This window comes from Mustela lutreola, chromosome X (genome assembly GCF_030435805.1).
Source record: "Mustela lutreola isolate mMusLut2 chromosome X, mMusLut2.pri, whole genome shotgun sequence".
Taxonomy (NCBI): domain Eukaryota; kingdom Metazoa; phylum Chordata; class Mammalia; order Carnivora; family Mustelidae; genus Mustela; species Mustela lutreola.
Window position 1 is genome coordinate 102,393,409 of NC_081308.1, and position 26,413 is coordinate 102,419,821.

The window sequence follows — 26,413 nt, forward strand, 5'->3', positions numbered from 1 at the left end:
AGGCACCAATGCAATCGCATGAGGGTTTATTTGACAAGCTTAAGCTTGGGCCCAAGTATACCCGACACAGTGGAGTAGGGACTTGGACCCTGAGCCAGATTACAGAGTTTTTAAAAGCAGAGGAGGGGTGGACTCAGTGGTGGGTGAGGACAAAGGGGGTGTTCAGAAGGGCTATCAGGGTAAAGAAGACTGTCAGGATATTGAAGGCCTGGTTAGTATCAAGCCAAGACTGTTTTTCCCTTTAATGAGGCACTAGCATGAAGACAATTAGGAGTTTCCAGGTGGAATGTCACATTCTTGCTATCAAACGTCCTTGTTAGTGAGATTTGGGTTTAGAAGAAATTTAACTTTATTTACTTTTCCTTCTACCTCAGTCTCCTTCAGTTTTGTTTATGGAGGGGAGGGTGACATTAGGGCTTAAGGAACTGAGTTATTTGTCTCTGGAAATTGGGCTAGACTCGAGGTGGGTACAGCCTTGTTTTTCTTGGCCTCCACAATCTAAATTGTTCTTTGCTAAAACTCAGAAACCCCAGGGATGGGGTAAATGTAGGTGGGTGGAAGGGTGTTTTCTCTGATGATGAGGCTACTGGGTTTAAGAAAAAAAAGGCCTAAACAAAACCCACCAAACAAAACCAAAAGTCCAACAAACCACATGACAGTGATTAGTGCTTACACTTCAGATAGCCTAAGCTTTCATCAGCCTTGGGAGTGCTGTGGAGGACTCTTGACATTGGAATGAACTGTGCTCATCCCTTTCCCTGGGACTCAAGGCATGAATGTGTCTTCCTCAACATCTGGCTGATATTTGATTCCCTTCCTCATTTTGAATGTGCTGTTGTGGGTGTTTTCAATGCACGGTTCAGTACGCATTCTCATCCACACTGCAATGAATACTTCCCCTTAAAACTATATGAAACTCAGTTCAAAGTGAGTGCCCACCATTCACAAGGCATCATAAGAAGAACAAGATGGCCCATGAGGCTATCTCCTCCCCCTGGCTGCATAACCACACTGCTGGGTCCAACGGAGAGCACTGAAATGCCTCTGTGGGTTATAGTCCACGGTCATGTATGGCCACTCTCATGACTTCATTTTAATTTATACCCAGGAAATGTGCCTGACCAATCATTTTGACACTGCCATCAACACTAGGGTCCGCCCCAAGAGTCCAAAGAACCAAGGCAGGACTGTAGGTGTGTACCTTTGGGTCCCTAGGCATGGCTCTGCCACAAATTCAATGTGTGGCCTTGGCAAAATCACACCCCTCTCCCCTTTCTGGTACATTTCCTTTGTAAAATGAGGGAGATGAGTGTGACAAATTGTTATCCAAGGGTCTTTCCAGCTTGGCCATTTTATGGTTTATAGAACCATAGCTAACGGGGTGTATCAACTTAGAGCAGCCAGGAGGGGGTTAATGCTGAGCCGAGGATTGAGAATCAGTGGGATGCTTCCAGAGGCCATGAGAAAGGGGGCAGGAAGCAAGAAGGTGTGGCTGATTCTGTTTCAAGTTTATATAGGCTGATTTCCACAAAGAAAGAAGCCAGTGATTTGAAGGGTATTTGTGTTTGTCCTGGATCAAGAAGCAAGCCAAGGGACATGGGGGTTATTTTGGTGATTGGTTACGAGATTTTCTTAAGTTCAATAATGGTTAAAATAACTCCAGGAGGATGGACCTTAGAAGTCATCTCCATTTAGGAGTATGGGAAAGAGAAAGACTCCTTTGCCCCCATCAAATACCTCTTTTCCCATTTACCATTACAAAACCAAACCAAAGCAAAGCAAAAAGCCCACAGACAATCAGTAGATCTCATTGATCAGATTTACATGAAGGAGGGAGGGGCTTACAGTATACTGGGCTCTGTACTGGGAACTTTATTTCCATCCAATAATTCAACTTATTCTCTCAACAATGCCATGATGTAGGGGCTACCACTATGCCTATCCTACAAATGGGGAAACTGAGGTACTTCACCTTCACTCAGCACTCTTCCAGGGACTGTGTGTGGGTGGTACCAAGCAGTAGAGGCATGGGACAGCACGTTCCCTACCATCTACAGTGGTTCTGTGAACAAAAATTATGTCAATTGTCTAGGATAAAGTCACTGAAAGGATTTTCAAGAGCTGAAGATCAGAGATGGTTTGCTAGTGATGTTTTCATCTTCTCACTTGAAGACAAATTTCCCATTTTTGTATTACCCCAGAACGAAGAGAACCATAACTCGGCTCTCTCAGTTTTGGTAAGAGATTGAATGCACTTTTAACAGTTTTATTGTGCTTCCTACAATGATTGTGTTTCCCTTTCTGGAAAGCAGAGAGGTAGCATGTGACCTCCTATGTCTGTGCTTTCTCTATGTCCAGGCATTTTCTCAATGCACTGTGAAAGGAAAAATTGTGCCTTGCAAAATGAAGAAATGGAAGGATCTTCCTTGGGAAGAGAGGACATTTATTTTCAAAAATGGAAGGAAGAAGACAAGTCAACATCACCCAGCCTCCCCCATCTCCTGCCCAGTCCCCGGCCCCAAGCAGGGTCAAGTGCAGACCGTCCATTCCTCAAACACATTATGTTCTTTCTACCCCTGTGCCTTTGGGCAGGCTGTTCTTGAGGCTTCTCATTCTCTTCCCCTTCTCCACAAATTCCAAATTCAGTCAAGGTAGAGCTCAATACTGTTGCTGAATCTTGTGAACCCCATTGCTCATGTATCCTGCTCCCCCACTTCCAACAGACTGGATTTCTTTCCCTTTACCCTGTGCACCAAGGAGAGGACTAAGGTATGGCAAGTATGGTCAGTATGACATGGCAGACTCCCCAACTAGGCCCATCTCTTCAACTTTGTCCCCTCCCCAAACAAACACAAACACACACACAGCACATGCATGTGCACATCTCACAGAGCACAATAGGTGGCTGTGGTTAAGTGGCTGAACTCAGGAACCAGACAACTTGAGTCTGAGACCCAGCTTTGTCCCTCACTAAATGAACGACCTTGGGAAAGTAATTGACTCACATTGCAACTCAGTTGTCTCCTCCAAAAAATGGGAATAATAATAGCACTTCTCTCATAGAATCATTTTAAGGATTAAGTGCACAGCTCAGTGCCTGGCATATAATAATTGCCTAGTCAGTGGTACTTAGTATTATGATTGCACAGGACCTGGCATATAAAGGATATCATATACATATGTGAGTGTCAGAGTGGTTCACACAATAAAGCTTTAAGGACTGACATTAGGGAGAAGTCAGGGACAGCTGGGCTACACAGGGAAGCTGCTTCCCCTACCTTCATTATTCGCTGTCTCTGCACCCAGTTCTTTTAAAAAAAGAAGATTCATTTACTTATTTATTTTTAGATTTTTATTTATTTATTTGAGAGAGAGACAGAGATAGTGAGAGAGAGCACACAAGTGAGGAGGAGGAGAGAGAAACAATCTCCCTGAAGAGCAGGTAGCCCAACGTGGGGCTCAATCCCAGGACCCTGGGATCATAACCTGAGCTGAAGGCAGACGCTTAACGCACTGAGCCACCCAGGCACCCCAACTTATTTACTTTAGAGAGAGAAAGTGCGCGTGCGCATGCAGGGGCCAGAGGCAGAAGAAGATGGAGAGAGAGAATCTCAAGCAGACTCCCCGCTGAGTGTTAAACCCGACACAGGGCTCGATCCCACAACCCCAAGATCATGACCTGAGCCCGAAATCAAGGGTCGGCCATTTAACCGTCTTAGCCACCCAGGTGCCTCTCACTGCACCCAGTTGTTTTCCTTCAATGCACATACCACACTTTGTAGTCACACCTGTGTTTGTTTACTTGTTTGGTGTCAGCCATTCCCAGGAAGCTAAGTTCCATGAGGCCTGGCCCATGTGTGCCTGATATGGTGCCAGGAAGGTAGCAAGTGCCCATGAAATGGTTGCTGAGTTAATGAATAAATGAAGGGAGAATTCAGGTAGGGACGTGGGATTTAGATGGTCCCAAAGGATGGGTGAGCACTGAATGCATAGGTAGGTAAGGATTCCAAATGGAAATCCTGAGACAACTGAGCATGTATAAGGTACTCGGGGGAATACAGTCAGGAGATCCAATTGGCTGGCAGAGCAGGAGACCATCACTCAGCTTGCAAAGAGCGTTGGTTAGTAAGAGAGAAGACAGAGAGGAGGTAGGGAATTGCCTTGAAAGTCAGGCCACTTAGGGTTTCATTGTGTTGGCTAAGGTTTTGGCCTCTATCAAGATGCAAATATTCCCAGGGAAAGTATGTTATCAGCCAAGTAGGACGAAGTATAAATTCATTTACTTGTTCTTTGCCTTGGGGAAAATTTTGTTAGAGGAGAAAGTGATGATACCACTAGAAAGTGGGGGTGAAAAGTGTATAAAAGGGTGTGTGGATGGCTCAGTCAGTTAAGCATCTGACTCTTGATTTCAGCTCAGGTCATGATCTTGGGGTCATGGGATCGAGCCCTATGTTGGCTCTGTGCTCAGCAGGGAGCCTGCTTAGGAATCTGTCTACCTCTCCCTCTACCCGCCCCCCCATCCTTTCTCTCTCTCTCTCTCTCTCTCAAAAAAAAAAAAAAAAAAAGGCATATGAAGAGGGAGGTGGAAACAAATCTTTTCTCCTCCAGTGTTTTCTTGGTTCAGAACCTGAACTTCAAGCTATTTATAGCTTCTTGTTTTATTGAAAAATGGCTTTTCTTTTAAAAAGATGCAGACCTAGAGTAGGAGTCACCTGGGTGACATGAGGGGGTTTTTGATTATTGATTAAATCTCTTTACTTGGTATAGGTCTGTTCAGTGTTTCTGTTTCTACTCGAGTCAGTTTGGTAATATGTGTGTGTGTTTTTTTTTTTAAGATTTTATTTATTTATTTGATAGAGATTACAAGTAGGCAGAGAGGCAGGCATAGAGAGAGGAGGAAGCAGGCCCCCCATTGAGCAGAGAGCCCGATGCGTTGCTCAATCCCAGGACCCTGAGACCATGACCCGAGTCAAAGGCAGAGGCTTAACCCACTCAGTCACCCAGGCACCCCAATACGTGTGTTTCTAGGAATTGTCCATTTCATCTGGTTTGTTATGGTACATTTTCCTGTGCCATTGAAAGTCCTTTGTAAATACCATTTTTGATAGCTGCATAAAATTCTATTATATGAGCATCCCATGATTTATTTAACCATACTCCTAATGGTTCTCCGCAGGTTATTCCCAGGACTGAAATGAATGTCTTTGTACAAAAATCTCACTTGTATTACTATTTCCTTAAAATAAATTCCTAGACATGGAATTTCCTGGACAAAAGATGGGTCTTGAAGCATCTGGGCCAAATTGCTATCCAGAAAGGCAAGACCAGTTTGTTTTGTTCATCAGCACATAAGAGTGCTTTATAATGTTGGGGCTTATGATTTTTAGAACATCTTTGCTGATCTGATAGGTGAAATACGCTACCTTAGTTTTAGCAGGCATTTTGAAATTTCGAGTGACATCCAAGTTTGGTACTGCTTCATTATGCATTTGTATTTCTTCATATGTGATTCATCCATTCAGTTCTTTGTCCTGTTTATCTTTTTCTTTACATGTACTTCCCATTTAAAAAATTTTTTAAGTGTATCTATTTAGGTAATCTTTACACCCAATGTGGGGCTCAAACTCACAACCCAAGACCAAGAGTTGCACGCTCTTCTGAATGAACCCGCTAGGAGCCCCAGTGTCTTTCCCATTGAGGTACATCATCTCTTTATCAATTGTCTTCAATACTAATTATAAGAATTTTCAGGGGTGGGGGGCTTGCCTTTTGTTTTTGCTCTTTCTTCCTTTCCAGAAGGCTTCGTTTTTATGTAAGCATACCAATCAACTTCTTCCTCAATGATCTCTTTTAACATATCTGCCTAGAAAGCACTTCCCCTTTCTAGGAATTAGATGGATAATCTCATTTTTCTCATTCTAAAAATTTGTTTTCATAGATGCAGAATTTAGTTCAGTGTAAGATACAATTATTTTTCCCAAATCGTAAATCATTCTACCGCTGTTTATTCAATAACCTTTCCCTTTCCCATAGATTAGTGAGGTTTCCTTTACCTGATAAATTCCTGTATATTTATGTATACATATGTACATATGCACATATTTTTATTTTGTTTATTTTCTAGGCTGTCTCTTCTGTTCTGTCAATTTGTCTCGTCCCACCACTATTATACTGCCTTCTGTTTTTCAAAACTAGTATTTGTTCTGTACAAGCTTCCACTGAACATCAGACATTCTTCAACTCTTGCTTACATAGTCACCAAGTACATACCAGCCCTTTGGCTCAGGTTCTCAGGGCTTCCACGGAGAAGGGTGTCAAGCCAGCCACATTCAGGATGTCTTTCTCTGATGTCCCCTCCCGGGAGCACTGCAAAGTTTCAGGCTCCGAGCGGTACAAAGTCAGGTTCAGCTGTGTGGATGCGAAGAGCACACAGAGCTCTATGTCTTGGTACCAAACAGTTTATTTCCTGGGATGGCACGGAGTGTTGTCCAAATACTCAGGGCAAAATCAAGCCCATGGGAAAGAATCATATGACTGGGCAAGATGCCCCCAGACACCCAAGCTCTCACTCCCAACGCAGGACTGAAGACCAGAACCAAGAGGGGCCAAGAGACAGTATGGACATTTCTGAGATACTCAGTCCTACAGGCCTGTTTCTCTAGGTTGTATCTCGTTGCTGGAACTACCATGCTGTTTTAAATGCTGTGGTTTTGTCATATATCTTGATAGCATTACTCCTCTGACTCCAGGTTTCTTAGTTCTTTACTTTGGCTACTCTTCCAGATAAATACAACCATCAATTTGTCAAGAAGGCTGGCCTCCCCCCAGAGCCCATCTAAGTTACAAATTTCACCTGCTTAGATCATCAGACAACATCCTCATAGTGAACAAAGCAAGAGCCAAAATGAACCAGGTGTCAGTTAGCTGTGAGATTTCATGCCCTCTTTCGCTTGCTGTCTGAAAAGCTGAACTGAAGAGGCATAGCCTACCATGCCAACCAGTTTCAAAGTCTATTTTTCCCTCTCTCCAAAGTGGAATCACTCCCTCAAGCAGCAAATATTATTTTTCTTTAACTTACTTCTGTTGGTAGCATGATGGAATTACATTTCCACATGCTCTTGGACTTGTCTCTGTCTGTGGAACACGAACGACGGACCTAGCCTCTCCAAGCCTCAGTTCCCTTGTCTGTAAAATGGCGATAACAGTCAGTGATCTCAGTGTGCAAAATGCCTGGGTTGGAAGCTGGCACAGAGTAAGCGATTAGTAAATGGCAGCTAGAGCCATCAACTAGAGAGGTGGTGAAGCATATGGTTGAAGGCGATAGGCTCTGGGACCAGACTTCTTGAGTTCAAATCTTATCTTCATTGCTAATTTTCTGATCTTAGACAAATCACCTAAACTGAACGTGCTTCCATTTCTTCTTCTGCAAATTATGGGTAATGGAAGTACCTGCTTTATTGGATGGAAGGAATGAGTTTGTACTATAATATAGAGGTTTCTGGTACCTATTAGGCACTCAGTTAACATTTGCTATTCTTGTTGACTATGCCCTTGATCTTCAACCTTGTTATTTGTTATTGGGTCAAGTGTCACAACCAGGAATATGCTACCTCCTAGCACCATCTAGTGCTTGTTTGGGGAAATTCCAAATCTATCCTTCAAGCAGCAATCATTTGGTTGGGAGTGTATCTTTTTTTTTTTTTTTTTTTTCAAGTGGGCTCCATGCCCAGTGTGGAGCCCAACCCAGGGCTTGAACTCACAACCCTGAGCTCAAGATCTGAACTGAGATCAAGAGTCAGAGACTTAACCGACTAAGCCACCCAGGTGTCCCTCTTATATATATATACACATATATACACACATATATGTGTGTATATATACACATGTGTGTATATGTGTGTGTGTGTATATATATATATATATATATTTTTTTTTTTTTTTAACTTGTGACAACCCTTTCTTTTTTAAGTAAGCTCTATGTCCAGCATGGGGCTTGAACTCACAAACTGGAGATCAAGAGTTGCATGCTCTGCTGACGGAGCCACCCAGGCACCCCAGGAGAGTGTCTTTTAGAAAGTAATAAGAACCATTTTTAGGGATACAAACACTTTTCTGGAATTATCTTATGATTCTGACTTTTCTCTAGCTTCTCTGGGCTTGTATTTATAATAGTCAATGTTCTTGATTACAAACAACAGAAACTGACTCAGGCTGAATTAAGCAGGTGATAGAGCATTTCACAGAATCAACAGGAAGACAGATGCACCTGCCTAGGGAAATGGATCGGAAGCAAGAGAGGCTGAGCAGGGGGTGGGGCACACCCCAGTGAAGGTCATGCAATAGGACTGGCTTGGTTAGTATGTCATCATCTCTACTGTTTCTGAATACTACCACCAGGAGTCACGACTACCTATGGACGCCACTAATCTGACATTAGCTTCTGGGATCTCTGCTCCATGCAGTTTCTATGAATGGAATGAACTCAAACACTGCCACTTGCTGTATAAGTCTCTAAAGATTTGAAGTCTTTGATGAGACCCTGGGTCCCCTAGTGGTGTCCTAACTGCCCAGGGCACGTGAAGACACTTATGTGCTTCCCTTGGTGTTCGTGGTGGGAGGTGAGGCCTTGCCTTCCAGATTCACAGTGAAGAACTGCCTAAAAAAGAAGGTGTAGGGGCATCTGGCTGGCTCAGTCAGGAGAGCTCAGGGTTGTAAGTTTGAGCCCCATGTTGGGTGTAGAGATTACTTTAAAAAAAAATTTTTTAAATCTTTTTAAAAAAAGAGAGAGAGAGAGAGTTCAGATATCCGCCTCAGGGAGGGTTGCCAGACAAAATACAGGACACCCAGTTGAATGCAAATTTCAAGGGGGAAATGAATGCTTTTTTAACAGATTTTATTTTTAAGTGTACACCCAATGTGGGGCTCAAACTCACAACCCCAAGATCAAGAGTCACATGCTCTACTGACTGAGTCAGCCAGGCGCCGCTGAATTTTTTTTTTTAGTATAAATATGCAAATATTGCATGGGACATACAGCAAAAATTTGAAAATCCGATCATGCCCAGTTTAAGTAAGGAGGGCATGGGGAGACAAGCACTCTCATACATTGTTGATTTTATTAGTAAAAGTATATTAGTCAGATGTCTCCAGGGAAACAGAACCAGTAGGAGAAATATATAAAAGAAGATATTATAGGAATTGGATCACACAGTTGTGGAGGTTGAAGTCCCACAGTCTACCATCTGCAGGACAGCCAGAGTCCCAAGACTGAGAACCTGGAGCAGTCATGGCGTAAATGCCAGTCCAAGGGCAGGAAGAGATCATTGTCCCAGCTCCAGCAAGCAGGCAGGGAGGTGGTGAGCCCACGGATTCAGATACTGATCTCATCTAGAAATACCCTCGCAGACACACCCAAAAATAATGTTTCATCGGGGTAACTCACGGGAATCAAACTGGAGAAAACAGTATGGCAGTTCCTCAAAGAGTTCAAATTAGAACTACTCTGTGATCTGGTCATTGTGCTACTGGGTATTTACTCCAAAATACAGAAACACGAATTCAAATGGATACATGCACCCCTATATTTATTACAGCATTATCTACAAAAGCCAAATTATGGAAGCAACTCAAGGGTCCATCCATAGAGGAATGGATAAGAAGATGTGGTGTCTATACCCATACAATGGAGTATCATGCAGCCATTAAAAAAAAGAACGAAATCTTGCCATGGACGGAGCCAGACAATAGACTGCTAAGCGAAATAAGTACATCAGAGAAAGACAAATACCTTATGATTTCACTCATATGTGGTATTTAAGAAACAAAACAAACAAGCAAAGTGGCGGGGGGCGGGGAGCGGACAGAGCAGACAGAGTGGACAGAGAGACAAACCGAGAAGCACACTCTTAACTCTAGAGAACAAACAGATGGTTACCAGAGGGGAGGTGGGTGGGGGATGGAAGAAATCGGTGATGGGGATTAAGAGTACACTTATCTTGGAGAGCCTGGGTGGCTCAGTGGATTAAGCCTCTGCCTTTGGCTCAGGTCGTGATCCCAGGGTCCCTGGGATCAAGCTACACATCAGGCTCCCTGCAGGGAACCTGCTTCTCCCTCTGCGGTCTGCTCCCCCTGCTTGTGCTCTCTCTCTATCTTCTGTCTCTGTCAAATAAATAAATTTTTAAAAAATCTTTTTAAAAAATATTCACAACCTCTGTTTGCAATGACATGGATGGAACTAGAGAGTACTATGCTAAGCGAACTAAGTCAATCGGAGAAAGACAGTTACCATATGATCTCACTGATATGTAGAATTTTTTTTAAGATTTTATTTATTTATTTGGCAGAATGGAGATCACAAGTAGGCAGAGAAGCAGGCAGAGAGAGAGGAGGAAGCAGGCTCCCTGCTGAGCAGAGAGCCTGATGTGGGGCTCGATCCCAGGACTCTGGGATCATGACCTGAGCCGAAGGCAGAGGCTTTAACCCACTGAGCCACCCAGGCGCCCCTGATATGTGGAATTTAAGGAACAAAACAGAGGATCATAGGGGAAGAAAGGAAAAAAACAAAACAAGATGAAACCAGAGAGGGAGACAAACCATAAGAGACTCCTAATCTCAGGAAACAAACTGAAGGTTGCTGGAAGGAAAGGGGGTGGGGGATGAGGTAACTGGGTGATGGACATTAAGGAGGGCAGATGATGTCATAAGTACTGGCTATTACAGAAGACTGATGAATCACTGACCTCGATCTCTGAAACCAATAATATATGTTAATTAATTGAATTAAAATTTTTTAAATGTTAAAAAAAATTCACAGCCTCTGACCCAATAATTCTATTTTTAGAAATCATTACAGCCTTTGACCTAGGAGTTGAATTTTTTTTTAAAGATTTTATTTATTTATTTGACAGAGAGATCACAAGTAGGCAGAGAGGCAGGCAGAGAGAGAGAGGAGGAAGCAGGCTCCCTGCCGAGCAGAGAGCCCAATGCAGGACTCGATCCCAGGACCCTGAGATCATGACCTGAGCCGAAGGCAGCGGCTTAACCCACTGAGCCACCCAGGCACCCTAGGAGTTGAATTTTAAGTTTTTCCTAAGGAAATAACCAGAAATAAGCAGTAACTTGTATACATAGCCCTTGTTGCAGTTATCATCTTTAAAAAATGGAAATAAGCCTAAATATGCAAATAAGGGAATGATTAAATAAATTACGGTTGGTTAATGCACATGATGGTATTATGCAGTCCTTAAAATGATGTTTATGAAGAATTTTAGATATATCTAAAATTGCTCAGGTAGTGAGGATGATATTAACACGGGAGGTCAAACAGCTGTGGGCACCAAGGTCTTGAGAGTATGTTTCCCATGCAAGACAGACTGACAGGAACGTTCGACGATAAAAGCAGGGCAGATGACTGCATGTACAACACACCAGTGATATCATCTTTGGCAACTTGCTGAATCTCTATCTCAGTTCACTCGTCTGTACAATGGGGATAACCTAACAACAAAACTTAGAATAGTGCCTCGCACATACAAAGTGTTATGTATGAGCTGGCGTGCATGTACACATGCGCACATTTGAGGGGAGAGAAAGAGAGAGAGAGAGAAGTGGTGATCAAAGACAGTTGCCAGGGTGCCTGGGTGGCTCAGTGGGTTAAAGCCTCTGCCTTTGGCTCAGGGCATGATCTCAGGGTCCTGGGATCAAGCCCCGCATGGGGCTCTCTGCTCAGTAGGGAGCCTGCTTCCCACTCCTGCTCTGCCTGCCTCTCTGCCTACTTGTGATCTGTCTGTCAAATAAATAAATAAAATCTTTAAAAAATAATAAAATAAAAGACAGTTGCCATATACTGTTCGCCCAACTCCATGCTCCTCTATCTTTGCAAAAGTTTCATGAATTTTGGAAAGCAGTTTATGGGGCAGTGGAAGTGGTTCAGCTTCCCTGGATAGCAGCTGCGGTGATATGTTCTTAAAATGGACAATCCTAATAGAAGCTTCCAGATGGCCTCTTTAATGGTAGAGCCCTGGGAGTCATTCCTGAAGTCTTGCTCCTCCAGTTCTTCTAGTGATTTTGCAAGCACGTAATTCTTTGTGTTAAGTTCCCTTTTCAAAAGTACTAAATGATTTCTGTTTCTTACCACTGAACGCTAATACAGGGATGAACTAAAAAGGTCTGCCTGGGACACGTAAAAATGCTAATGCCTTTTGACATCGGGTGTGCCTAACCGTACATGGGAGCCTGAAATCTAGGCGTAGGTCAAGGGTAAGTTGTTTAAATATGTGAGTCATAAGCATATGAAGAACATTTTAAGCCATAAGAACAGATGAAATCCCCTAGCTATAGAATGGGAACAGATCCTGGCCTAGGACATGCCCAGGGCAGCCCAACACTTAGAAGTTTGATAAAAAGAGGTAGGAATGGGAAACCAACCTGAGAAGGAGTAGCCTGTGAGAAAAGGAAAAAAATATCAGAATATGTATCTCAGAAACCCAGTAAGGGAAGTAACTCAAGGTGCACAAATGAACTGTGTCAAATGCTACTGAGAAATAGAGACAAGGTTATAAAAACGTCCGTGGGATTGGGAACATAGACAAGAATGTTCCTGAAGGAGTGATGGAGGTGGGGGGGGCGGGACAAAGCCCCATGGAGCAAGAGGAGGAGAGAGAGGGAGTCAGGATATAAGGACAGTGTGTGCAGATAGACAAGCCTTCTGAGAACTATGGAGATAAAGGAAGCAGTTAAATGGAGGGGTAGCTGGAAGGAAGATCTGAGGTCCAGCGGTGGGTGGTGGGAAGGTCACGTTAAAGGAGAAGAAATACTAGAGCAGGTGTATTGCACACTGGCATGATCAAGCAGACAGGATGATGTTAATATGCAAGAGAGATGACACATAACTGTGGGCACAGAGGTCTGTACGCAAGGCAAACAGGTGCAAAACCCAAGGAGGACACCGTGGACATGAGGAAGGATGTTCTCTGCATTGCACCAAAAAGGAAAACAGAGAATGGAGACACACAGAGAGGGTGGTGGGTTTGGTGGGGCGGGGGGGGGGGAGATAAGGGAGTTTCCATCTAATTGCTTTTATTTTCCCAATGAAATAAAATGCAAAGTCATCTGTTGTGAATGAAAACAGAGAGGGGATATAGGAGGTCGGCAAAGCAGGGGGGTGGTGTGATAAAGCATGAGAGAGGGTGGAAAGATGGACTGTGGTTATATGGTATCATGGTGGGACAGCATTGTCCATTTGAGACTTAGACTGAAAGAGTTTCAAGTGAGACCTTCTCCATCCCGTTCCCAGGTCACCACTGATCTGTTTTCTGTCACCATAGATTAGATTGCATTTTCTGGAGATTTACATCAATGGAATCATGTATCATGTGCACCTTTTGGTCCCTAAATCTTTCATATTTTTGATACTACCGGAAATGGCATCTTTTTCATTTCAATTTCTGACTGTTCATTGCTATTATATAGAACTAAAATTGATACTTCTGTGCCAACTCTGTCTCCTTCAACCTTGCTAAATTCATTCATTAGCTCTAGTAGCTTCTTTCTAGAAGCTATCAGATTTCTTTTATAAATGAGCATGGAATCCATGAAAAAAGTTTTACTTCTTCTTTTCCAAAAAATATAACTTTTTTTCAAGTGAAACCAGCCAGTAGGGCATGGTCCTTCCTGCTACCCTGTTCAACGGTTTATGTGTAATTGGGGAATAGGAGTACAGCTGGGTTTCACCAGGGTTAGGTTTTTGAAAAGGTCTAGTGTGTGACCAAGAGGAAAGGTGGCCAATGGATAGTAGACAGAAAAGCTGGTTGGGGTTGAAGACCATCAAGGAAGTAGAAGGCCAGGGTATAGAATGGGTCGTCCATGTGGACATTAAAGTCACCAAGAATGTTGAACTTGAGGGGGACAACTGAGTCTGAAGGAAATGGCTCCCTCAGTAGAATGTATACACCTCCTGTTCCAGGCTTCTAAAGGGTGGAAGGGCCCAGGGTGTAGATCTCAGACACTCTGGGACTCTGCCCCCCTCCCTAATATGCACTTAAAGTTACGGGGTCGAGCACTGGCCTGGGCTGGCTCACACACCACCCCTTCTACCCTAAGAGGCCTTCACTCTCAGCCAATCTAGCCACAAGCTCTCCCGAACCTAGACTGAAGGGAAACCAAGTCCTCTTTACTCCCCTCCTTGGGCAATTCAAGTCCAGACCACCTTGTCACCAGCCCTGGACACCCTTTCTGGCAAGACAGAGTAAGGGAGAGAAAAATCAATTTCCAAGTGGGATAGTGAGATCACACATATAAACATGTTGAGGCATGGAGTGTGTGTGTGTGTGTGTGTGTGTGTGTGTGTGTGTTTATACACAAGCAAAAGGAAATAAGGGAAATTTGTCTTTGATACCCTACACTTGCCATATATTTGATGATTCCTCCCATTTTATTTAAGTCTCTTGTCCCAGAGGTGCTCATGCCCCCACATTTTCTCTAGGCTGAAGAGGGATGCCTCTGTGAGCCCTGTTTCTGCCTCTACTCACCAGTCCTCTTTTATGTGACAATGGATAAGAATGGGTTAATGGGATTAAAAACAACCCTACTGTTGCTTTAGCAAACCACTGAGTTTCCTAGGCAACATAATGCCTGTACTTCTCCTGTTTCTTCCTGTCTCTGAAAGCCCCTATGGAGGGAATGGAGAAAATATTAACCTTGGCAGGCACTCAAGTCCCCGCTCTTCCCTTCCCCCTCGCCCCTCGATTCCCCCAGCGGTTGACCTTGCTCTCCAGCTTCTCGGAAAACACTGAGGCTATCAGGTGTAAATTCCCTCAACCTTGAGGTCCCCACATCTCTCCCTCCCCTTTTAAAGGAGAAGGCACATCTCTGTGCCTGTCCTTTTGATTTCAAGGTCTTGTGTCTCACTTCCTGCCATAAGACTGGTGAATATCCGCCCTGTCTTGTATTTTCAGCCTCTGAGCATGGGGGGGAGGGGAGCTGGCCATGGACGCTGCTGGCCCAAGTCTATTACAATTTAGGGAAAAACGAATCAAACCCAGAAATCCAACTTCCCCTGTCTTCCATCCTGCTCCCTGCAGGCGAGCTCCGAAAGCTTATTGTTTTAGAGCTAGATCTCCCAACCCTCACAGCCCACCTGCTCCTGAGGCCACTGGAACCAGGCTTCCACCCACCTGACTCAACACTAAAAGGGCTCTGGCTTAGGTATCCCAGCGTTTGTTAATGGCCTTGGCCCACTTACTCCTTAGTCTGCTTGCTGACTCAGCAGCGCTCAACACTGTGAGCCTCTCCTCTCTTTGCTTCGTTCTGACCACATTTTTGCAGGCTTCATTTTCAATCTCTTTGGTGGGTTCCTCTTTCTCCACCTATCCTTACAATGGTAATCTTCCCCGAGATTGGATCCTGGCCCTCTTTTTCTCTCCATAACCTGCTAACCCCCTACAGACGCCAGTCAAGTAATGTGAATGTGTAATGGGAAGATGATGAGTGCACAGTAATGCACAAAGAAATATCACCTTCCCCGCTTTTTTAAGAAACAGTAACCCTTGGGGCACCTAGGTGGCTCAGTCCTTAAGCATCTGCCTTCAGCTCAGGTCATGTTCCCAGAGCCCTGGGATCGAGCCCCCACATCCAGCACCCAGATATCCATCTGGACACATTACCGATATGTCCACAGAGATATTCCTTATGTTTGTGCTTTTTAAACATGAATGCGCGTGGCACTCATATAGGCTTCTTGTTAAAATTGAAGACTCTGATTCAGTAATTCTGGGATACTGCCCGAAATGGGCCATTTCTTTCTTTCTTTCTTTCTTTTTTTAAGATTTTATTTATTTATTTGAGAGAGAGAGAGAGCACGAGAGAGCATGAGCGGGAGTACGAGGGGGTGGAGTGGGGAAGGGCAGAGGGAGAAGGCAAAGCAGGCTCCCCACCCCTCACAGCCCCATCCTCCCCACCCCCCGTGGAGCAGGGGGCCTTCCCATGCAGGGCCTGATCCCAGGACTCCAGGATCATGAATTGAGCAAAGGCAGATGTTTAACCGACTGAGCCACCCCAGAGCCCCAAAGATGGGGCATTTCTAACAAGCTCTCAGCTAATGCCTCCCTTGCTGGTCCATGAATCACACTTTAAGACACAATCTCCATCTGAACACAAGGTCCTTTCTGCAAGTTTGCTCTTTCCCCTGTATACCCCCTCTCGGTGGAAGACACACCATCTACCCACTCACCCAAGCAAGGGCTTGGGGCCAAACTTTGCTATAGACAGAATGGGAGAAGTAAGAGAGGACTCCTAATCCCTGTTCCATCCAACCCTTCGGCATCTGTCACATCCATCCCTGGGTTTTAGGTTCTCACTAGCACAGCCTGGATTGGATTTATGTTCCCATTTCCTCGCGAGGTAAGTCTCCTCATTGGTGTTCCTGCTCTAATATCCAAGCCTTCAATGCATCCTCAGCATAATACTACCAGCATAATACTTCTACAAAGAAAAATGACCTCATGCAAAGCCTGGACTCTGGAGCCAGAATTTGGGGTTTAAATCCCAGCTCTGCCTCTGACTAGCCATGCAACTTTGGGCAAATAACTTAACCCCGGTGTGTCAGTTTCCTCATCTATGAAAAGAGGATGATAATAGAACCTAACTCATGAGAGACAAATGAGTTAACATATGGAAAGTGTTTGTAGCGCTCTACACACCTTAGCTGTGATCTTGGCCACATCACTCCTAGCTGTAGTATAGTTGTTGAAGGTAAGAAGTAAGTAGAAAGAGATCAAGCTAGACAGGTAGGCTGAGGTCAGATCATGGAAGGTTAGAGTGTTCAGTCAGGTTCCCTAGGAAAATGGACTCTACGATGGGAGTTAGTTGATCAGAAGTTGATAGTTAGTTTATCAGAAGTTAGTTTATCAGAAGACGCTCTTGGCATCTATGCCTGAAGGGTAAGGCAAAGAAGCAGGGTCCAGAGAGCAATCAGAACACAGCCTCAGTGGATCCCACAGGGAGCTCTGAGAGTGGGATGGCCCCACAGAGTCAGGCCCGCAGACTACCTGCCTCACCCTGTTTTATGAAGAGTATGGAGTTATCCAACCAGTAAAAAGAAATGCTAATGATGTGGTATGACTGAGGCATTGATGGTCACTACAATGGCAATCCTATTGTAATACAGAAATGTATCATTCACATGTTGTATACATGAAATTTACACAATATCAAAAGTCAAATATATGTCAATAAAAAAGAGTACATAAATCACTCCATACAAAGGGCTTAGAAGATTGCCTAGCACATGGGAAGTGCCCCAGCGATGTTAGCCATTACTAAAGACATAGATTCTTGGGCTTTACCTTATACCTACTGGATCAGAATCTTCAGGGCTGATCCTAGGAATAGACATTTTAATAAGTACCCTCCCCCTGCTCCAGATTGTTCTGATCCTCACTAAAGTGTGAGAACCACCGGTTTCCCTAGAAAACTCATTGCTTCTTTGTCCACTGGGTGAACAGTTTTAAGGCTCAGCCCAAAGACACCTCTTGCATGAAATCTTCCTAGACCAGACCTCCAATTCCTCCTTTCTTTACCTCCTCCTTTTCATGTGCATACCATGATCACAGCATCTATAACCTTTTGACTGTCTGTCTCCCGTTGCTGGACAGTGAGCTCCTTCTTTGAGGGGCAAAGATTTTGCATACTTAGTATCTGCCACAGAGCCTAGCTCAGAGCAGAGTCTCAAGAGGTCCTCAAGGTCAAGTGAATACAGATGGACAGGTCCCTTTTGGGTCTCTTTAAAATCTCAGCACCAAACGCTGCCTACTGTGATCTCTGAAATTGAAAATGTAGAGTCCCTATACTTGGTTGTTTGTTTTGGAATCTGTATACTTCTATTATGTAAGACACAGTCAGCAACTTTGAAGTTTTGGTTTTCATCCTTTTCATAGTTTGAACTTTGTACGACTTTTTACAATAATAAAAGTAATTAATGCTCACTGCACAAAAAAGGAAGCAAAAATTATCCATAGTGTCACAACCCAGATGTAGTTGTCATCAACTTTTTTACATTTAAAGTCCACTATAGTTAACATACTAGTTATCAGGGGCACCCGGATGGCTCAGTGGGTTGAGCCTCTGCCTTTGGCTCAGGTCATGATCCCACGGTCCTGGGATCGAGTCCCGCATCGGGCTCTCTGCTTCCTTCTCTCTTTCTCTGCCTGCCTCTCTGCCTACTTGTGATCTCTGTCTGCCAAATAAATAAATAAATAAAAATCTTAAGAAAAATACTAGTTATCATTAACTTTTTCTTTTTTTAAGCATTACAATGTCCCTCTTTCTAGGCGAGGTAATGGGCAGAGACAATGAAAACTTGGTCCAACATTTCAAGCTGAAACCACTGTTTGCTTTAAGGACTATAGAAATCTGAGTTGCATTTTATTATGAAATTATAAAGTACATTCATTCAAACGACAGCGTAAAAGAAATTTTTAAAATGAAGAATATGTCCTCATTAGACATTTGCAATTGTTCTTTCCTAAACACATACAACTAGACACGGCTCTTAAGAATCCAAATAATCAGCTTGAACTTAATGAGGAATCCTATACTTAACCTAACGTGAAAGGCGTTCACACTGAGATGTTCCAGCCCCAACTTCTGCAGACTCGAGTGGAAGTTGGGACATGCTCTATTACTCCATGAAAAAAATTTCATTTACGTCGGAGGAAATTATCTTAGACTAACAGTTTAAATGAGCAAGAGCTCACATATGTTAGAGAAATCACCTTGTGCCTTACAAAGGCAAAATAAATTGTGTAGACCCCTTCTCTGGAGAGGCCATCAGCTCACTCTCAAGGCTCTGAAACTCAGTAAGCACAATCGGGGAAAAACAAGGCAGGCTCCAATATGAGAGTTGGCCAACCCACATTTCCCAAGGGAAGCAATTCCTGGTTGTTCTGGTTAAGTGTTCTCTTGATCCCCGAGCGCTTTTGAAACCCATTCCATTCCTGAGATCACTCTGAAATTGCCTCAATCGGATGCATGAACCCTTTTTGGTAACTTTAAGTAAAACACACCTTTTGAAAATTGCATACAGTCAAAACTTTTCAAGTCCTGATACATAAAGCACAGAAGCCAGGGGTCTCCCTGGGACAGTCTAAGGCTTACTTTTGCAACCACCAATTGAGGAAGTTTCCTCGACACCTAAGTTTGCCTTTGCGGATGAGAACTCAACACAGAAAACAAAGTCAGTTTTCAAATAGCTACTAATTTAGAACAAAGCTGTATGACACAACAAAACCCCATTTATTACATTTTATCTTCTGCAAACTTAAAAATGTTTAAATAAGAACTCCAGGCCCCAATGTAGACCATGAATCTACTATTAATTTTTTTCAAAGATTTTATTTATTTATTTGACAGGCAGAGATGACAAGTAGGCAGAGAGACAGGCATAGAGGGGGAAGCAGGCTCCCTGCTGAGCGGAGGCTTTAACCCGTTGCGCCACCCAGGAGCCCCTACTATCCATTTTTTTTTTCTTAATTTTCCATCTTCCTAGAAGTATGGTGTTTGGGGGCAGACAGGTCAACATCAGAGATCAAATCTGTTGCCCCTGAATGCAACCTGGTAACATAAAACCGTTTGGTAAATGGACCCATGGCCAAGAGTCTAAGACTACAGAATTAGAGGCTTTCTTTTGGATTCTGTCCCTTAATAGGAAAACCATGAAAAGTCTTCCAGCTCAGTAGAGACCTTGAACAAAGCATGGTAGGGGCGCCTGGCTGGCTTGGGCCCTGGAGCCTTGATCTTGGGGTTGTGAGTTCGAGTCCACATGGATTGGAGAAATTTCTTGGAGAAAAAAAAAATTAAACCTGGTAAAAGTGGGCAGCTTTGCAGACCCTAGGTAATGCCAGGCAAGTTCAACAGGCCAGAGGAGTGAGTTTTCATGATGGGGCTCTCACCACTTGCTGGTTTAGGACCAGTTTTCCATGGCCTCCTCCTCTGGCATCATTGTCCTCCCGACACTCATCTCCTGTCTGGTCCCCAGGTTGTCCACGGCCATACTGCCTGCCTTCCTTAAAGCCTGCATCCGCATCTGTGCAAATGAGCGGGTCACACAGACGAGTTCCATGTCTGCAGCTCACGGCATTTTCTGCACCTGCTCTTGAATAGGACTCCAGAACCCACATCCGGGTCCATCACGATATTCTTTATGCCGCCACTTTTGCTCAAGAGTTCATAGATGTGTCCTTCAGTGGTGTCAAAGGAAAGGTTTCCAGTATACAACGTGCAGCACTTGTTCAGTAATTTTTCCTGCTCTTCGTAGTCACCCCAGAAGACGACCCGTGGTCGCTCCGGTACTGGCTCGGCTCCATGTCAGAGTCACTGCCCAGCATGCCTTTCCAAGGCCTCTGGGCATCAGGGGCAGACAGATGGACGCGGCACAGCCACCGGAGGAATCATGAGGTGGCAGACGCACTGTTGTCATTTACTATTATGCACATTTCCTTCGTGTCTTGTCTGTGCATTTTTGTTTCACATAGTGGTTTTCCATATTCAAATCAATTGAAGTCCACAAATATATTCCTGAGCACCTGCTATGCATCAGCCACGATTCTAAGTATGGGGATATGGTACGGAAGGAAATAAAATCTTTCTTCTTCAAATTGAAGGAGATTACCAAAAAAGTGAGTAAAGGATATTGTATATTAGGAAGCAGTAAATGCGATAGAGAAGAATAAAACCAAGAAGGAGGATGGGGTGGGGGGGAAATGTTTCAAAATTAGAAAGCAGTAAAGGAATGATTCATGAAGATATCTGAGCAAGAACATTCCAGCAAAAGGAATCACAAGTACAGGGTCCCTGAACTTGAAACATGCCTAGTTGTTCCCGGGCCAGTAAGGCGATGACTGCAGCTGGAAGTTGAGTGACCAGGAAAGGAATTGGGAAATGAGGTGCTAACATCCTAAAAGTAAGGGTAGGGTGGGTGGTGTGAATCCTGTGTGTCCCTGTAAGCTGCTGTAAGGACTTCGGGCTTTTACTCTGAGTGACATGGGGAGCATCTTTGATAACTTAGGTTGTTTCCAGTTTTTGCTACCATCTATCATGCTTTGTGATTTTTTTCTGTTTTTTTTTTTAAGAGTTTATTTATTTATTTGAGTGAGAAAGAGGCAGAGATAGTGAGAGAGAGAGAGAGAGCAAGAAGGAAGGAGAGGGAGAAGCAGACTCACCAGCTGAGCAGGGAGCCCAAGGTGGGGCTCCAACCCAGGACCCTGGGATCATGACCTGAGACCAAGGCAGATGCTTAACTGACTGAGCCACTTAGGCACTCCTGTGATTTTTCTATATAAATCTCTGTTCACATCTTTGAGCACTTCCCTAAGAAAAAGTTCTAGAAGTTAAATTCTTTGGTCACAGGTTAGGAATAATTTGAGGCTCTTGCTGCATATTGCCAAAAGGGCTTTCCAAAAAGTCTATACTCACTCAAAATATAATTTAGTTCAACAATATTGAGTGCCCACTACTTTATTGGGATAGACATGGTCAAGGGACTTGAAATACACTGGTGAACAAAATCAATCTTTCATTCTAGCAATTTCACTCTTGCCAGCATTGTGTCAGAGTGTCTGCCTTTATTGTATGCTTGCCAACACCCTGTATTACCATTCTTAAAAAACTTCAAGAAACAAAAGGCAAAAGAGAATGCTCCTGTAATTTGAATGATGAAAAGTGGTGCCTTGTTATTTTGTTCTTGTAGATTTGATTACTAGTGAAGTTGAATTACTTCCCACACATTTTTTTTGCTCATCAGCCAATTGTCCTATTTTTCTTTAAAAGCTTTCGAAAACGGGGCGCCTGGGTGGCTCAGTGGGTTAAGCCGCTGTCTTCGGCTCGGGTCATGATCTCAGGGTCCTGGGATCGAGTCCCACATCGGCTCTCTGCTCAGCAGGGAGCCTGCTTCCCTCTCTCTCTCTCTCTCTGTCTGCCTCTCCATCTACTTGTGATCTCTCTCTGTCAAATAAATAAATAAAATCTTTAAAAAAAAAAAAAAAAGCTTTCGAAAACCTTTGAAAATAATTTAAAGAAGGCAGGAAGTTTAGAAATGTCAGCAGATTTAATATATATCTTGGGAAAGAAGTAGTGCTCAGGTCAAGTACATAAGCTTTAGAAATTGATCTGAAGCCAAAGAGCACATATAATGCAACTCTCATGTTCTGGAGAGGGCTTTTTAGTCAGGAGCTTCCTTCCTATTTCCACAGAATTTAAGAACTCTGGACAAGACCTTTCCACCGACTATAAATTAGAAGGGGGGGTGGTGCTTTTCCCCAACAATCTCAACATCCCAGTGTTTCCAGTGTTACTTAAGAGCCCACCTTAATATCAAATCTTCTTTGAGAGCATTTATATTTTCAAGCTGTCATTGCTCAAGGTTTTAAGTTGCACAACTTTTCTACCCTCTGTGTGAGGCAAGACTTCCTTCAATCTATTATCCAGGGGAATACAGAGATGTAGCAGAAAGGGCACTGTACTGTGATAAATGAAAATTATAAATAATCCCAGCCCTCCCTAAAGGCATTTCTCCCACTTTTTAAGATAAAATATAGAGATGCCTGGGTGGCTCAGTGGGTTAAGTGTCTGACTCTTGATTTCAGCTTGGATCATGAGCTCAAGGTTGTGGGATTGAGACCCACATCAGGCTCTAGGCTCAGCGGGGAGTCTGTTTGAGATTCTATCTCTCCCTCTCCCTCGGCTCTCCATCCCCCATTCTTTCCACTACAAAAAAAAAAAAAAAGATAAATTATAACGTAAGTGAGATAACATATAGCATTGTGTAAGTTTAAGGTGTCCAACACGCTGATTTGACACATTTATATTGTAATAAAATTGTTATTGTAGCGTTAGCTAACACCTGTGTCATCACTTAATTTTAATTCCTTCTAGTGGTGAGCACAATTAAGATCTAGTCTCTTAGCAAGTTTACTGTTTAAGATATGGTTTTGCTGTCTAGAATCACTGTACTATACGTTAGCTCTTCAGGACTTACTTATCTACTAGTTGTAAGTATGTAGCCTTAAACAACTTCTCTTCCCTTTCCCCACTCCTAGCGCTTGGTCACCATCATTCCACTGTTTTTTGTTTTAGTTCCGTGTCTGTTTTTAGATTCCACATATAAGATATATCACACAGTATTGTCCTTCTGTGTCTGACAATGCCCCCACTTTTAATAGTACTTATTTTTGAGGAGAGAGAAGAAGGGCTTTAATATACTTTTTGTGTCTGTCCATAGTTTGAATTTTACGACCTTAAACAAATATGACTTTGAAAAAATTTCAGGGGCACCTGGGTGGCTCAGTGGGCTGGGCCTCTCCCTTCGGCTCAGGTCGTGATCTCAGGGTCCTGGGATCAAGCCCCACATTGGGCTCTCTGCTCAGCGAGGAGCCTGCTTCCCCCCTTGTCTCTCTGCCTGCCTCTCTGCCTACTTGTAATTTCTCTCTGTCAAATGGGTGAATAAAATCTTTTTAAAAATTTTCAGCAAAGGTTATCTGGGTGGGAACTGATGATTTATTCTTATTTTTTTTACTTTTTATCTGTTAGGGAAAAGACCCCTGGTAAACCATTTATAATTTTTAAATTTCCCTAGTTTTGTAAAACAAAACCTCTGTGTGTGTATAGGTGTGTGTATGTGTGTTTCACGTGTCTGCAAGAATATAAACCAAATTGCTAATGTGTGGGTCCCATTCAAAGATTGTCTGGGGAGCTGGGAGAGAGAGAATGAATCTCATTTTTTCTTTTATGCACTTAAGTATTGCTTAAGTTTGTTACAATGAGCATGTATTACTGTTCTACTTTTTTTTTTTCACAAAAGTAATAATAAATCATCTTTTTTCCTCCTGAGGCTAGAAGTGACATGTGATCATTGTGGAAAACATAGAGAAGTACAAAGAAACTAACAATCACAACAGTTAACATTTTAGCATGTTTCCTTTTAGGCTTCCTTTTCATGCATTTTTTTTTTTTTACAGAGTTGAGTTTTCATACTGCATAGTTTTGTATCCTGTTTTTCTCTCTTAAGATTAAGACATAAGCATTTTCCCATGTCATGCACGTCATAATAATGTTTTATGGGTTTGTCACATTTCAAGCGGATTAATTAGCTATTTCTTAAAGTTTAACATTTAGGTTGTTTCCAGTTTTCTCATATTCAGAGTGATTTTCTGGGGTGTCTGGCTGGCTCAGTCAGTAGAGATGCAACTCTTGATCTCGAGGTTAGGAGTCTGAGCCCCACATTGGGCAAGGAGCTTACTACTCAAAAAAAAAAAAAGGTTTTCTGATAAGCATCTTAGTATAAGATTTTTTTTTGTATTTCTAAGTGTTTCCTTCGCATGGATTCCTAGGTCAAAGTACTGGACCAAACAGTAGATTTCTAGAAGTGGGATTAAAGGATAGAGAGCGTTTTTATGAATGACAAAAGATTATATCAATTTCTACTCCCAACAGTGTACAAGAGTCTCATTACTCTTGTGCCAGCCTTGTAGATCATCTTTTTTTCATTGCATCTTTTTGACAGGAAGGTGGTAGGTGAGTGATATCTCCTTTTTTCATTGCCAGCAAGACTGAACATTTTTCTTTTTTTTATGTTGTGGGCCAATACCATTTTCTTTTTTATTTTTATTTTTTTAAACATATAATGTATTATTTGTTTCAGGGGTACAGGTAAGACTGAACAGTTTTCATATGCTTATTCACCATTGGTATCCCCACTTCTGTGGACTACCTATTTCCATTTTTTGCCCATTTATTGACTAGCATCTTCTGGATTTTCTTATCAATTAAAATGAGCTCTTACAAGGTATTAACCCTTTCTCTGTCGTTAGATGTAAATTAAAATATATTTCAAAAGTTTGCTTTTGGTTTTGTGTTTGGTTTTTAAAAGTATCTTGGCCATAAACTTTTGAAATAAAAGGTAACTAGAGTCTAACTAAGGCCCTGGGCCCTCATTTTAAGCCTGTTTTCCCTTGATTACATGGAGGAGGTTTGACAAAAGCTCTGTTAGGGCCATTTCAGCTAACCCTAAATTTAGATCTGTGAAGAAAAAAATGCGTAGGCCCTATTTAAGGATTATTCTGCTCCTATGCACTTTTAAATGATTTAAGAAGATGGGGTGGGGGCAGGGATGGAAGCAGTTGGTGCCAGAAATTTTTAGAATTCTGAGGTAAGACGCCAGTTCTCTCAAATCTCTTGCGTGTTGAGAGGCGGAATAAACTACGTGCAAGCAAACAGAACTCTTGGTGGAAAAGTACTGCTCTGGGCTGCAGATGTGTGCAGGACTTGGTTTTAATTATTTTTCCCCCTTCTCTCTATCCTTTCTTCCGCTACCCACCCCGCCCCCCACGCCCGTGACCGTGAAGAGGGCGGCAGGATTAGGGTTCTGAAGGATAGAGACAGCCTTTCCTCCGTAAGGCCTGTTCCTGCACAGACGGTTAGCCCATCAGTAGCCAGTGGACCAACTCCCGCCTTCGTCTGGGATACAGCACAGGGTCATTGAGCCTGCCAAGGGTAGCTCGACAGACTACAAATAAAAGAACGCTGCCAACAAAGAAACTTCGGTCATTATTCTGAGCCAAAAAAGAAAAGGCGTAACAACAGAGTTGCTTGCTGATGCGTTGGGACTGAGCAAATCTGTGATTGCGAAAGGGTTTAGATTTCCGAGAATGAACCAATTTGGTCTGGCAAGCAGATCTGTCTCCCCCAAATACTGGGAGAGGTGTCAGGCGTGGGCGGGGGGGGGGGGCTGTGCGCGGACTTGAGCTACAAGGGGGTGTCCACACCACAGCCTCCAGCGGGGAGGATTGGAGAAGGTCGTTAAGGAGAGTGAAAGCGGGTTCCCAAGGTGGAAATGGGTAGTCTGGGCCTCCAAGGTGGAGAGAATTTCCTTGCTGTCCCCCCCAAGGGAGCCTCGCGGTCCCGGGGCTATGGGCGGGGAAAGGTGAGGTTTCAGAAAGGAAGGCGAGAGAGAAGCTGAAGCAAGAGGAATGGAGTCGTGCGTGGCGCGCATCAGGTGGCCGAGCGGACCTCGGCCAGAGCTCTGCAAAGCCGAGGCTCTAGGAGCAGGTCCCGGTGCAAGAAGCCCGGGAGTGTGCGGAGGAGGGGTGCGCGCCGCGTCGCGCTCAGCTAGAGGCTGGAGCGGGGATGGCGTGAGGATGGGGCCGCGGCCTCGCAGGTAGGGCCGAGACGCGGGCTCCTCCCGCCGCCGCAGGGGAGGCAGGATCCGGCCGGGGGCCGGGGGGAGGGGAAGGACCGTCCGGAGGCCAGGTGGGGGGCCAGAGTCGGACCCTCCGGGCGCCCGGGCAGCAGAGGGGGAGGCGGGGCCTAGAGGCTCCGCCCCGGCCCCGCCCCGGCCCGCCTCCTCCGCTGGCTAGTCCTTGTC

General features: G+C 43.8%; 1 pseudogene; it reads right to left on the reverse strand.

Moving 5' to 3' along the window:
- Positions 1–19,568: 19,568 nt before the first annotated feature.
- On the reverse strand, positions 19,569–20,903 carry LOC131821766 (nuclear cap-binding protein subunit 2-like; annotated as a pseudogene).
- Between the last annotated feature and the right edge of the window lie 5,510 nt (positions 20,904–26,413).